We start from the raw sequence: 15,988 nt of genomic DNA on the forward strand, positions 1-15,988 counted from the left end.
GCACAACAGGTTTAGGGACTCTGTTTGGCTTCATAATTCAAGTTCTTAACAGGGTACTTCTTGCCTTGAGCCAACATTTATAACTTTAATTTATGGATCTGTTGCATCTTATCTGTGTGTATAGCCCCTCATTCTCTTTGTTTCAATAGTTCTCAGCCAAAGAAATGCTGTGTACCTGTGATCAGTGACAAGATATGTTTCAAGTCATTTACCATTGATAACAACACTGACATGATTTACACTGAGAAATTAGCGTGGATGTTGGATTATCTGTAAAGGCCTAATACTCCCACAGGTTTCTATTTGTATGTTCTTCTTGAGTAGGGGACAAGGGCAAAGGTGTGCTTAGACAATAAGAAGTTATATACGGCAGGGGTAGGCATTTGGCAAAGTGGTTAAGATGCTGTTGGGGCAGGCAGCGCTGTGGCGCAATGGGTTAAAGCCACCACCTGCAGTGCTAGCATCCCAAATGGGCCCCGGTTCGAGTCCTTACTGCTCCACTTCCGAACCAGCTCTCTGCTATGGCCTGGGAAAGTGGTAGAGGATGGCCCAAGTCCTTGGGCCCCTGTACCCATGTGGAAGACCCAGAAGAAGCGCCTGGCTCCTGGCTTCAGATCAGCTCAGCTCTGGCTGTTGTGGCCATTTGGGGAGTGAACCAGTGGATGGGAGACATCTCTCTCTCTACCTCTACCTCTACCTCTACATCTCCATGTAACTGTCTTTCAAATAAATAAAATAAATCTTTTGAAAAAATAAAAATAGATGCCATTGGGATGCTCACATCAATATCAGAGTGCCTGAAGTTCAAGTCCTGCCTTAGCTCCCAATTCTAGCTACCTGCCACTGTGCACTGCAGGAGGCAGCAGGAGACGACTTCAGTGGTTGGGTCCAGATTGAGCTCCCAGCTCCTGGCTTTGACCTGGCCCAGTCTGGCTGCTGTGAGCATTTGCAGAGTAATCTCTTTGTCTTTCTCTCTGTGTGTGTCTGTCTGTCTTCCAAATAAGTGAAATTAATAAGAAAAACAAGAAAGAAAGGACATGAGCCAGATGGAAGGAGGCGTGTGTAGCCATCTCCAGGATGACAGTGATCAGTGATCCTTGGCCAAGAATGTAGTGCTCACCTTACTGATGGCTACTCTGAAGTCTAGACGGGATCCGGGGAAGTAATTTACAGATGTACCAGCTACCTGAAGGACACAATTGGAAAGGGTGAGGAAAGATTCCATTATTTATGAGAGAGATGGCCTCATAAATTGAGTATTATGAGAAAAAATAAAATATTCTCCTTATGGGATGACTGTGCTGAGTCTGAAATTGATATTTTTTTCTTTGGCAGTATGAGCGGATATGTTTGATTTTGACAGTTAGGAGCTGAACAATAGGAAGAATTATGAGGTTTGTCCCTAATTTCCATTCATGAGCCAGTTCCAAAAGCAAAGCAAAGCAAAATTTTCTGGCCCTCAAGTGCCTGGAGGACAGGGTTGAGTCTTGCAGGAGCTCCTCCCATCCCTACCCCCAACCCCCATGCAGACTAAATGAATTTGACTTGGATATAGCGGTCTGGGCAAAGGGTAATGGATCCAGGACAAGACCAGTTTCTTTGGAAGCAGGTAGGGTTGCTCCTAAGGTTGATGAAGAACTTTCTAGAAGAGAGTATCAGGAGGTATTTCCTCTGACAGTTACAGCAAGACTGGGATGTGTTCGCAGGACACTCCTTTGGGGCCTCAAACACAGGACCCTTCAGATAACAACTTGTTTTCCCATGAATCCATGACATTTGCCTCTTTTAGAGCAAGAGAAAAAGTCCCTGCTCCCAAATTGAACCCTAATTAAAATAATTAGTCAGGCACATATACTTCTTAACTGCTGTGTAGGGTTCATTTACCAAAAATTAAATAAGTTTGCCTCTTACTCCATATAAATATGTTAAATTAAGTGAAGAATAAGGACAAGTATGCAAATAATTTATACTTCAAATATAGTTTTCCCTGAAAATTGACCTAATCAAAGCCAAAAGTTGTGATTTTTTTATTAAATTTTCTCCAAGCTAATTTTGGGCTGTGTTAACTGAGCCACACGCTGCCTGGGAGAAGAAAGCCACTGCCTGCGAGAAGGGAATAAACAGAGTGACTGGCTGCATTTCCATATTCTAGGGGGAAGACTCATTCAGTACTTGAAATCTCACCATATTTAAACTTAATTTAGCTTTAGAAGTGGCTGTCTCTTCTGCAAAGGGAGTTACCTGGATTGGCTGTGGTGGGCCTTTTGGACTGAGAAAGGAGAGGCCCCCGGGACTGAACATGGATGGGCAAGTGTAAGCTGCTCTGGGTATATGGTCTGGGAGCCGAGAGCTGGAGCAGAGCAGAGGTGGTCCCCTGAGGAAGAGGAGGACACAGAATAGGGAAGGAGGCAGGCGTCCACCTTGGAGGAATTCTCCCCAGCAGAGAATGGCCAACAGGTTCCAGGGCCAAAATGCCAAGTATTCATTCTTGGAGATGGTTAATTGTCCTCATGTTTGTTTTGCTTTTTTAAAGGAAATATAGGGAATACAAACAATGTAAATATTAAACATAACATGACTATAGCAGGATCTAGACCAAATCCAAGCGTTGATTCAGGAGCCAAATTGCTTTTGTTGAATTCTGGGGCCCACACCTGCTGTCTGCGTGATCTTGGGCAAGAGAGTTTTTCAAGCTCTCTGGCCTCCGTTTCACCATCTACCAAATCAGGATAATGGTGGGACCTATCTTACAGAGATGTTAAGGAGAATAATTGTGTTGACATGTATGTAAAGAGTTAGGGCAGCATTTGGCCTAATATAAGCACTTTATAAGTACTATATATTCTTATTAAATATTAAACATATATTTTTATTTGGAAGTCACAGTACCAGACACCTATACACACACACATGCATGCACACGGAAAGAGAAAGAGAGAGAAAGCTCATATCTACTGGTTCACTCTCCAAATGTCCATAATAGCCAGGATTGGACCTGGCTGAAGGTGGGAGGCAGGACCTCAAACCAGGTCTCCCACATAGATGGCAGGGACACAACCATTTGAGCCATTATCACTGCTTCCCAGGGTGCACACCAGCAGGAAGCTGGAACAGGCAACAGAGCTAGGACACAAACTCAGGCGCACCACCGCGGTATGTGGACATCCCAAGCAGTCTCCCTAACCCCTAGGCCCAGCATCTGTCCCTAGGCCCAGCTTCTGCCCCTAGTAGTAAATATTTAGAGATGCTTCTCTTAACTGTATTTTGTCCCCCGTCCACTGAGCTATTTCTTTGATCTCTTTTGCAGCAGAACTCATTACAGCATTGCTTATCTTCTCTGTCTCCAATTCTTTTCCTCCTATTCTCTCTTTTACCAGAGTTTTTCAAGTTTTTTTTTATTATTGTCCTCCAGCAGAGTGTTTCTGCATACTTTTTAATTTTTTATTTCATAAATGTGAATTTACAAAGTGCAACTTTTGTATTGTTGTGGCTTCCCCCCCCCCCAACCTCCCTCCCTCCCATGGCCCTCCCCCATTATTGTCCTCCAGCAGAGTGTCTCTGCATACTTTTTTAACCACATGCCCCACTGATGAAATGTTAACACTGCAGATGTCCTGTGTGGCCGTTTATGTCTTATCTAAACTAACTACCTCAGCGACTTCATCTGGTACCAGGGCTGCAAGTTCATTTATGTCCCAATGGCTCCTGACTGCAAGTCCTCACCAAACATCTCTCCAAGTTGATACCTCCACTTGGGGTGTTCTAATGGACCTCCTCTCATTAACCTTTCCGAGATGTACCTTAAAGTTTCCCCCATCCACAGTCTTCCCCTTCTCTACTTTCCTCACCTCTCGTGAATCCGTTAGGAAATTCTGATGACAAAGCAAATTCAGATCTGCTACCAGCTTGGAGGGAGCCACCACCCCTTGAAATGCTCTAATTGCTTTTCAGTTGGGCTCCCTGCTACGGTCTTGCCTCACTATAGCCTACGTGCAGCCTGAGAGTGTCTGTTGAAATGCAAGTCAGGTTGTGCTACTCCTCTACTCAGAAAAGACCCAGAAGTCCTGATCACTGCCTTCTAGGTCCTACCTTCCTTACCCCCTAACCTCCCCTCTCTCCTATGCAATGTCTACTTCCATCTCCCTGCTGTTTCCGTAATGCACAAGGCACACAGTCCTGACTCATGGCCTTGGCACCGGTTGTTTCCTGCCTCTGGAACACTCCTCCAGGTCGCCCCGAGTCTCCTCCTCTATTTTTTTTCATAGCACTTATCTTTTAGTATACTATATAGTTTACTTACTCATGCGTTGTTTATCTTAGTTCCCCTCAAAGAGATAACATCCATGAAGACAGCAATGGTTCCGTGTTTCGTTTGCTGATGGATGCCATGGAGCTATGTTGCTGGAGACAGCTGGAACACAGATTCCTGCCTTCACACAAGAAAAGAATTTCAGAGGAGAGACAGAGATCAAATTAAACATGTTAGCAAAGAGAACACACCTGGCCTACCAGGTGGGCAACTCGGCAAAGAATCAAGAGCCTAGTCTCCATTCAGACTGGAATTTTTGTGACAAGGGGTACCTTTGGGCCGGCGCTGTGGCTCAACAGGCTAATCCTCCACCTTGCGGCGCCGGCACACCGGGTTCTAGTCCCGGTCGGGGTGCCAGATTCTGTCCCGGCTGCCCCTCTTCCAGGCCAGCTCTCTGCTATGGCCCAGGAGTGCAGTGGAGGATGCCCCAAGTCCTTGGGCCCTGCACCCACAGGGGAGACCAGGAGAAGCACCTAGCACCTGGCTTCGGATCAGCATGGTGCGCTGGCCGCAGTGGGCATTGGAGGGTGAACCAACAGCAAAGGAAGACCTTTTTCTCTGTCTCTCTCTCTCACTGTCCACTCTGCCTGTCAAAAATTAAAAAAGGGGGGTACCTTCACCTCTCGATTGGCACAATGCTGGGAAGATTCCCCTGAGGTGTCCCCCTGGAACCTCCCTATAAGGTTATCAGGCGTGGGCAAGACTTATGATGTGTATATGCTGGGCTGTTTCCAAGGCATACTTCTATGCTTCTTCCCTTAGTCAACCCCATGACCTTCCTCTTTGTTCTTCAACCCATCACACACATATAGGCTAATGTCGACCTTCCTACCTAACAGCTAGAACAATGCTTGGCACATATGAAGCACTCATTCAATATTCTCAGGATGAGCGAGAGTTTCCCTACTACCCTAATTCCATGTCACTTTGCATAGTATCTGTTTCCAGGAATGTTCTATGCATATATGAGCATATGAGATTAAAATTTAGGGCAATGCTTGTGTTTCTCTATGCTGTAATTTTGTTTATTTCAATCTCTAGTAAAAGTCTACTTTGCATAACTTTCGAGTATTTGGAAGGATTGAAGGAATGGAGTGGTTGATCAAGTGTTGCAAGTAGGAGAGAGTAAGGACAAAAATCAAAGGAGCCAAGTCATGGGATGGAGAGAAAGAATTCGACAGAAACATAAAATCAGGGTAAGAGGTGACCAGGAGAAGTATAAGGCCCTAAAGAATCCTCAGTCATTTGGCTAATGACATTGACTCTGGTTGCCTGTTCACCTGCTATTCCACTGGAATGGTAAATGAAAGGAAAACTTCTGTTCCACTCGGGCTGGGAGAAGGTGATCTCTGATATCTTGATGAGAATTGAAGCATAGCCCTGATTTGTAATCTTCTTATGCTGATGTAGCTATCACCAGGGTCAAACTCTCAAATGACTTGTCTCAGGGTTTTAATTTTCCTTCTCTTTGTTCTGTTGCTCTTGTAGAGACTATCTCAGTTTTGATATCTGGCACCAGATGTGCCTCCAAGGTGGAAGAGGATAGGAGATTGTGGGATTGGATAAATTCTTCAGGAGCCTACCCTGCTTGGGCCAGACACAGGCTCCACGTGTTCTAGTGATTGAAAATTCTGAAACTCAGACTCCTACCGCACGGCTGGCCTTCCCCACTGATTGTACAGAAGCAAAAGGACATTTCCTTCTGTCTGAAATGCCTGGGATTGCAGGTCTGGAACTTGTATTAGTGGAGTAATGTCTGGGGAGAAAAAGACGATAACATGGAAACACTGAGTGCTATGGCAACCGCTGGAATAATAAACAACTTCTATTTCCCTAGCAAAATCATAGTGTTTGGCCTTGTGGCAACATTTGGAAGGCAAATATGTAATACACAAGTTTGATTTTTTTTTTTTCTGCATCTGGGTTGAAGAGATTTGCTAAGTGCCTCACTAGGCAAATGGAGACAAGTCCACATCACTCAAAACTTCATATACCTTCCCAGATTTAAAAAAATAAATAAATAAACAAAAGTGATTCAGAATGTGTGAATTGAAAAGTCAAAAGTCTCCCCTCCCCCTTTTCATTCTCACTCTTCTGATACAAACACCACCATGAGAACCATCACAGAATTGCTATATGCATAGAAACATATGACGAACTGGTTGAAGCTTTTAAAAATTGATTGTCACTGAGTGAGTGGGACTTAGTAGGGTACAGACAATAATTAGTACAATTTTATTTTTTTGCCTAGTGCTTTAAATGTGTTCTAAGGATTTCCCTCTTTAATCTCTTGAAAGTATCTTGGATGATTCTATAGCTTCCTTGTAACTGTCAGCTGGTAAAAAGTCCAGTCTATGCAGTGGAGGATGGCCCAAGTGCTTGGGCCCTGCACCCCATGGGAGACCAGGAGAAGCACCTGGCTCCTGCCATTGGATCAGCGTGGTGCGCCGGTCGCAGCGCGCCAACTGTGGCGGCCATTGGAGTGTGAACCAACGGCAAAGGAAGACCTTTCTTTCTGTCTCTCTCTCTCTCACTGTCCACTCTGCCTGTCAAAAATTAAAAAAAAAAAAAAGTCCAGTCTAATATCATCAAGTCTTCAATCTCTCATCTAATTCAGCATTTCTTCCCTACTACCCCACCAACACCTCTGAGCCCAACTCAGTCCTGAGTTGCTGAGAAAGAAAGGGTAGGAGTTTTTTTTTTTAACTTTTATTTAGTAAATATAAATTTCCAAAGTACAGTTTATGGATTACAATGCCCCCCCCCATAACTTCCCTCCTACCCGCAACCCTCCCATCTCCCACTCGCTCTCCCATTCCATTCACATCAAGATTCATTTTCAACTATCTTTATATACAGAAGATCGTTTTAGTATATATTAAGTAAAGATTTCATCAGTTTGCATGAAGGGTAGGAGTTTTACAACCTCTTTTTTCAAACTTCCTACACCCCCATGTCCTTTGTGACTTTTGGCTCTTCCTAGGCAAGGAAAAGGGAATTAGAAGAAAACGCAAAGTCTTACTGCACTTGTACCATTGTGATCTGTGTGGCAGGTGCTCAAATCCTGGATATTCAGGAAAATCTTCTCTGTACCATTTGATGAGCTTATTATCCTCCAAACCTGGGCCCTGGCCCTGAGGGTTCATCCCGGGGTCAGCTTGTCTCCCTGTCCTACTCAGCTTCCACAGAATTCACTGGTCCCAGTACTCACTTTTTGGGCAGGAAGGGCATTGACCTTGAACCTCATGCTTTTGAGGACCTTGCTCTTACCTTCTCTCATCTGCAACTCTTCAACTGGATGAGGACTTAGCAGCCTCTCAGCTGGAGCTCAGGGAGTCCTTCCACACTTCATCATAAGAAACAAGACTCCAGAATTCTTTGCCCAGATAACTTTAAATCTACGTCTCCAGGTTCACCTGGGCCTCACTGCAGGGGTCTACAGCCCTAGGCCCAAGAGAAGGCCGAGAGGTGCTCTTTGCTGGGGATGGAACTTGCGCATGTGTGAGCTGGGGCAGGAACCTGAGAGTGGGGCAGAGAGGAAGCTTGGCAGGAGCAGTTCTCACAGTGCTGCTCCACTCAGAAATGAACTCTTGGGCTGGCACTGGGGCACAGCGGGTTAAAGCACTTCCTGGAGCACCAGCATCCCATATGGGCACCAGTCCTGGCTGCTCTACTTCTGATCCAGCTCCATGCAGATGCAACTGGGAAACAGTGGAAGATGGCACAAGTCCTTGGGCCCCTTCATCCAAGCGGGATGAAGGTCCTGGCTCCTGGCTTCAGCCTGGCCCAGCCCTGGCTGATGTGGCCATTTAAATAGTGAAGCAGTAGATGGAAGATCTCTCTCTCTCTCTCTCTCCCCCATCTCTCTGTCTCTCCTTCTTTCTGTGTAATTCTGCCTTTTAAATAAATAAATGAATCTTTAAAAAAAAAGAAATGAACTCTAAGGATTATGAGATTTCTCTGAATCTGGCTTTCAAGGTTGTTGTGAAGATGCATTTTCAAGGTGGGCTGATAGGATATGTTTTATTTAGCTTGATTTGTACTTTTAAACAATGTAGAATAGGGTGCGTGGGCCTCCATTTGTACTCTTGATCTGGGCTTTGGGAATATTAGGGGTGACCATGACTACAGCCATAGGAAAACTCATGCCTCCTTGAGCCACTCCACCTTGCAGGTACAGGTGGGTTCTGCCCCAGATTCCTCTCCTCAGCATCACAGGTAGCCCCAAGCAGGCTCCCACTTGTACACTTCTCTGGGCCAGAAGTAAGCATTTCAGTCTCCCCATCCATACCTCTCAAGCCAGTGTGGCTACAATTCATGTTCCCCCAGAACTTGATTGTGATCCGTTTGGGTAGCAGCACCATGTGGTGGACGTGTGAACTTTTGCCAGGATACTTTAAGCTGGAAGGTGAGATGTGGCTGCCCCTCTTGGCAGACAACTCCAGACACCATGACTGGTTTCCCTGGCAAGCATCACCCTTAGTTTGAAGGAGAAGGGAGTAGAAACGTGACTGGGTTCTCGACTCCTACAAATAGCCTTCAACACAATCTTCTCTATGGATCTCAACATTTCCTTCTATGACCCAGAGATGGGGGAGGGGGCTTGATAGTGGAAGACCTCTGTGGGTTAATGTGTCCAGACAGCATCTTTGGCAATTACTTGACACTCACTGTTCTCAGCTTCAGGCACTAGTAGAATTCAAAAGCTACTGAAAAAGCTGCACCTAGTATTCCATTACACACCCATGTATACTCATTTTTAGGGTTCAACTTGCCTTTTTCATTTGCATGCATTTCTACAATTCTTCAACAGCTATATAACCTATGGTACCTGTGAATGCACCCTAATTTATCTCACCATTTGAATAGATGTTTAAATGGGTTTCTGATACTCTAAGTAAATGCAGCAATGAATAATCCTTTAACATATATCCTTATGTCCTTAAGTAAATATTCCTAGAAATGTGATTGCTGAGCCAAAGGGTACATGCATTTTACATTTTGATCAGAAACTCATTCTGTGTTCTGATAGATGGAGCCAAATTACCATTCAAAAAATTGTAGCAATTTACAGTCCTACTAGAAAGATAGTCGTTCACTATATAATGACATTTCTCTCAACAATGGACTGCACATGCAACACTGGTTCTTTCAGATTGTATCACCTAGTGTCTGTCATAGCTGCCTTAATTTGTGTAAGTATAATTTATTATGTTCGCATAACAATAGAATTGCCTGAAGATGGGTTCCTCACAATGTACCCTCCTCATTATGCAACACATGACTCTCAGGAAAAGCTCTTTTCCCTAAGCCTTTGCCTACATTGAATGCTGTCAAGCTAGTTCAATCTACTTTAACTGGCAAAAAATTATGCCATTGCTATTTTAATTTGCATTTCCCAGATCACTAATGAAGCTGAACATCTTTTCCTACATTTAGTAGTCATTTATAATTCTGTGAATTATGTCTATATCCTTTGATAATTTTTCTTGCTGTATATTTATGACTCTTTGTTCTTTAGTCTTAATAACTGCTTGACTGTAAGATATATTGCAAATATTTTCTCACCAGCTGTTATTCTCAAGATGCTTTCATGAAAAATAGATTCTTGAAGTTAAAGGATTTTTCTCTCTCTTGAATTTATTTTAGGTTATTGTCTAGAAAATAAAGTAATGAGTTATACGGCTTAAAGTAGACTTGCTGCTATAACAAATTATCTTCACATTTCTGTAGCATAAATTAGTAAGAGTTTGTTTTGCTCTTTTGCAACAGTCTGACATGGTTGCTTGTAGTTGGCTGTTTCCCAAGAGGTGGTTCTTAGACCAAGAATCCTTCCATCTTGTGTCTGTCCTCTTCTACATTTTTAAAGTCTTCTCCACTGAGCTGGCAGATGAGAGAGAGAGAGAGAGAGAGAGAGAGAGAGAGAAGAATTTCACAGGATGTTTTACAGGCCAGGAGTACAACAAGCATACGTCACTTTCTGCTGTGTTCCTTAGATGAGGTCTACCCAGGAGCCTACAGGAAAAGTGAACACACATTGTGAAGAGTCAGATGGGTAATAGGTGGTCCCCTGGTAGGAATTTGGAATTGTGAGGTGCTTGCTCCCCCCAAAAGGTTATCTTTAGCAGATCAAGGTGTCCTGCTTCCTTAGGGATCTCCAAATTTACAAATTTCCATGAGAAAATCAAGGGAGTGATGGTTCCTCCCCACCCTTTTGTTTTATAATAAGCAAGGGCGGAGAATTATAAATCAGGTCTTTTGTTGAGTTTGCCCTCATCTTATTGATTGACAGTTTGGTCCCCAAGATTGTACTTAAAATCCTGATTACCACCAGCCCTTCGCATCTTCCTCTCTTGGAGCCCCCTCTTTGTGCCCCTGGCAGGAGGTTTCCAACTTGAATAAATCCTACTTTACTTTCACTGTCGTGCCCGCATGATAATTCTTTCGTGTGAGACAAAGAACCAAGACCATCTCTCCGGCGCCCTTTCCCCATGACAACAGCAGTCCCTGCTACCATAAGTGGAGCAGATGAATGTGGAGCAAATAAACTTATCCAAGCTCACCGAATTGTTGAAGAGCATCTAGCATGATCCCTGCTGATGAATTTTCAAAACGCGGAAGCCTACTTGGATGCCAAGAATTATGATTCTGTTGGTCTCAAGTTCTGACTATGTCTATTTCTTGTGAAATGAAATCTAAGGTCTTCTTCAAAGAGACAGAGCTTCTTCTGAATGCTTGTACAGCAGTAAAAGGTTACCTCTGAATTCTAACTAGAAAATTCTGGAGGGTCATCTGCCCTTCTCAGATGCAGAGGTCTGTCTGCAGAGGGGGGTGATTGGGTAGAGGCTGGGATCAGGCAGCCCCTGGCAGATTTGGAGTCAGGCTATCAGAGGAGGGAAGGTGGCTTGCCGAGAGCTCACAAGCCAAACTAGAACTGGGCTAGAGTTGAATCAATAGGTATCTACCTCGGTGAACTTCTACATGGGGCTTGCATAAGGCTTGAGAATGTGACTCTCTTCTTTTTTTAAAAATAAACTTCTTTTCACCAATCTGTTTTGTTTTGTTTGTTTGTTTGAAAGGCAGAGTTACAGAGAGAGAGATCTCTGAGAAAGAAGGAGAGGGAAAGAGAGATCTTCCATCAGTTGGTCCACTTCCTATCACTTCCTAAATGACTACAACTGTTAGAGGAGCCAGGAGCTTCATCCAGGTCTCCCATTTGGGTGCAGGGGCCCAAGCATTTGGGCCATCTTCTGTTGCTTTCCCAGGCACACTAGTAGGGAGCTGGATCAGAACTGGAGTGGCCAGGACTCAAATTGATGCCCATATGGGATGCAGAGGTTGCAGGCAGTGGGTTTACCCACTCCAGAACAGTGCTGGTCTCCAGAATGTGACCTTTCTAAGGGATGACCTTAACAGCAGATTGAGACAGAAGGAGGAGAAAGACAAGGACAGACTGCAGCCAGACTTTTTAATTCATGTGCACAATGGCGATGGGAGGCAGAGATGCAGAAGCCCATGGTGGTGCTAGAAGCAGCAATCAGAACCGCTCTCTCAACGTGGCAGGTGGGGTTCCAGACAAATGAAACATTTTATTCGACTGTCTTCAGCAACCTTGACCCTAGTCCAGCCCTTTCACACCTTTTCTAAATCCAAGCCTCCAGGGCGTTGGAAGCCAAGCTTCCCGCTTCCCCACTGGTAGTCAACCTCTTTCAGGGCTTATCCTGGGGCTGCTGTTGGGTGCTGGGGGTCTGAAAGTATCTGGTTAGTTGGAAGAGGGGTCCATAGGCATGAATAACTAGAACAGTGGTGAGGTGGGGACCTGCTGCCCAATTTGTCAAAGGAAAGGGCTGATCCAAGTGACTTCAGAAAGCTTGGCTGAAGTGTGATGGGACACTGAGGCTGTCAAACCTCAGGTTCTCTTCTTTTAAAAATTATTTCATTTGATTTTTAAAGACTTCTGAGGGAGAGAGAGAGTGCTTCATCTATTGGTTCACATCCCAGTTGGCCGCAACAGCTGGAGCTATGCCAATTCGAAGCCAAGTCAGGAGCTTCTTCTGGGTCTCTCTCGATGGTGCAAGGGCTCTAGGACATGAGCCATTTTCTGCTGCTTACCCAGGCTATAGCAGAGAGCTGGATGGGGAAGTGGAGCAGCTGGGACTCGAACCGGTGCCCATATGGAATGCGGGCACTGCAGGCAGCAGGTTTACCCACTACGCCAATAGCACCAGCGCCACAAATCCATGTTGATAGTCCCCTTTTAATTTTGGTTCCTTGTCCTATAACTGCATCCCTCATTCTCTCTTAAATAACATACAAGCCAAAGCTCTTAATTAAGTCCTAACTTTTCCTGCTCAGAGTCTCAGGTGTCCAGGTGGAGAGAGATCCTGGAGAATTACTGTGCACCAAAACACTTGCTTTTGTTTTTCTGTGTGGCCAAACTTTGGAGGGTAGCAGATAGTGGTCAAGTGACCTTTAGCTCCCAGGACTGATTCCTGGAGAAGGTGAAACAGTGGCCTCTCCATTAACTGGGAATTTGGTAGTGGTAGGACATGCTCACAATGTGGCTTGGAACTATCTTGGAGAATGCATTTGCCGTAAGTGATTTAATTAGAGGAGTTTGACAATCAAATATACATTGGAACAATCAACAGGGACTTGGAGCTGGACAGCGGCTGGAGGAGCTCCTGGTCTCTCAGTATTCGCAGATACAGATAATGCCTGTCATTACCAAAGCATCAGACTGCACATTTTCACGTCTCCCACAGGGCTGGAGATGGTCAAGATGCTGGACCAGAATGTTGAGCCTGTTTTTTCTCACCCCCTAAAGAGCTTCCTAATTAAACAAACAGGGATAATAGTTATTACAGGAAGTATTCTGTTGGTTAATTAGCTTCTTTAGAATGGCTAACACAGTTCTCAGCTGAAAGCACGCTCCACGTTGACCAGACCTTAATTTCTTCCATTTTATAAGGACACATCTGGGAGAGAAAGATGAATCTGACAATGCAGAGGGACAACTGTGGAAGCAAAGTTTGCAAAGGGCCGAGGTAATCTTCTCCACGATTGCTCCTTTGGGGAGCCCACTGTAGGCTGTGGCGGCTTACGAGAAAGGTCCGTGTTTCTCTCATCATTGTTTTCAGAGCATGTTAGGTAGCAGCATCTGGAATAAATGAGTGAATCCAGAGCTCCCCCCTACCCCTGCCAAGGAATATCCATAGCGGATGCTCCCAAGGCTGAGAAGCCACCCTACAAGAGTGAGGTCCCCAACAAGCATCCCACAACTTGATACATCCTATCCCATTGTTGTTGTGCTCTAGATCTCAACCTGTCCCTGACTTTTTCATTTGACATGGTTTCTGAGATCTGTTCTTATTCCTGGATGCAAACTGCTGTTTATAATCATTGTATAATATTTCATTACATATTTATAACAAACTATCTAGAGGTACAAGGGGACTTCAAAAAGTGCATGGAGAATGTATATTAGGAAGAAACTATGCATGGATTTTTGTTTTCCTTTGCAGCAAAGTAATCTTTTAATTCCATTTCCATGACAGTTGAAAGGTCCCCTTGTAGATTGCAGGTTGCCTCCCACACCTAACTGCAATTCCCAGCTGCCAGCCCCTCTGAAAGTACAAATGCATCCTTGTGCTTGTCTTCTCCAGACATGCAGTCTTCACTTGTTTGGGGTTCACACAAATGGATTTCAATTACTGGTCCATTGCCTTCCTCACCAGTTTGCAGGTTCCCTTGCAGCTGCTAACAGACCTCACGTCACGGGGTGGTTGTGGGCGGAAATGAGATCACGTGTATGATGAGCTGAGCACCTGCTCTGGCAAACCGCGAATTCTCCATTGATGATGTGACCTCTCCAGAGCCTGGGACACATTAGGACTTCAATAAATACCACTTACAACCATGAAGGCTTGATTAGCTCTGGTGATCTGGCGTCTGCCTCCTCACGAAGCTAGGGATATGTGAGCACACAGAGTATGAAGTATTAAGGAGATCATGATTACGATGGTCACCATTAGTCCTCCCAAATTATTCCCCTTTTGCAGATGATGAAACTGAAACTCAGAGCAATCGTGCATCTCACTTATGATCATTCAGCGGGGCTGTGGCAAAACTGGGGCTCAAACCCTGGGCAAACTTCAAAGCTTTTGTTTTTAACTATTTTGTTGTATTGCCACCCTGGGAAAGTGGGCTGGGATTGTTACTATTTTAGCAGCAATGGCCTTTGTTTTCTTTCAGTGTGGGGAATGCATTTACGATAATAATTGAAGAGTCAATGAATGTTTACTGAGATCTAACGTGTGCTAGGCCAGGGCCATTTTTCAGGTATATTGGTGCAAACTACTGGAAGACACCCCCTCTGGGTGGATGTGGCTGTGGGCTCATGGCGTGGTCAGTAGAAGCTGGGCTGTATTATGGCCAGGCCACGCAAACTGCCCAGCTGAACTGGGTGCCCTGGGAATGTGCCGTGATGTTGAACCCATTTCTCCACAGCAGTGCTATAGGACAGGTACAGTAGTTCTCTTCCATAGGTGAAGTAGGGCAAGTACAGTAGTTCTCTCCATGAGGTTCAGACTTGTGCCATGTCCAAGGCTACACAGGTCTCTGCAGATCTGGCATTCCTATTGGAGTTCTTTTGTCTTCAAACCCACAGACTTGTTAAATATAAAGAGAGTAAGGGGTGGGCAGCTTTGTGGCACCCAGGGTTAAGCCGTATGCCTGTGGAGCTGGCATCCCATATCAGGACACCGGTTCTAGTCCTCGCTGCTCTGCTTCTGATCCAGCTCTGCACCAACACACCTGGGAAAGCAGTGGATGATGGCCCAGGTGCTTGAGCTCTTGCCGCCCACAGGGGAGACCCTCCTGCCTGTGGAACTCCTGGCTCCTGGCTTTAGCCTAGCCCCACCCTGGTTGTTGAGGCCATTTGGGGAGTGAAAAGGCAGATGGAAGACTGCTCGCTCTCTCTGTCTCTCTTTTTGTCTTTGTCACACTGACTTTGAAATAAATAAAATAAATCTGTGTGTGTGTGTGTGTGTGTGAAGCAGAGGAACTTAGCAGGTCATTCCGGAGGAGTCTGGCCTGGAATTCAGGAGGCATCGGCTGGACCTGCCAAATTTGACACTGGCCACCGCTCTTCCCACCTTCTTGCTTTGATGTAGGCGCCTCTCTGGGGACGGATGGGGGTGGTCCCTCCACAGCCCTCTGGCCGAGACAAAGTTCCAGGCAGGCTGCTTCTATCTGGTGAGAAAGCACCACAACGTAGGGCTGCGGAACACGAGTGCCTGCAGGGCGCCACCAGCTGTTGGGGCGGGTGGGGTGTTAGGCTTCAGTAATGGCCCTGGGCTACTTCCACATGGGGACGGGCAGCTGTGCCCGCCGCACAGAGAGCCGGCAGGTTCTGAGTGGCAGAGAGGCCTGGGCTGAAATCTGGCCTCAGTAGCAAACCTCTCTCAGTGCCTCCATCCCCTCAGCTCTTCCCTGGTCCTCCCTTGCTGTTTCAGGTCCTTGGGAGGCCGGGTTTGTGATCTCCCTGGTTTTAGAACATGGTTTGAAAATACTCAGGATATTTCTGCCCCTGAAGGAGATGTGCTCTCCTTGCATTTGGATGGGCCATTCACAATCCACTCCTAGTAGGCGTTTCCTCCGTCCAGTGTTACAGGGGAT

Source organism: Lepus europaeus, chromosome 7 (genome assembly GCF_033115175.1).
Source record: "Lepus europaeus isolate LE1 chromosome 7, mLepTim1.pri, whole genome shotgun sequence".
Classification (NCBI taxonomy): Eukaryota; Metazoa; Chordata; class Mammalia; order Lagomorpha; family Leporidae; genus Lepus; species Lepus europaeus.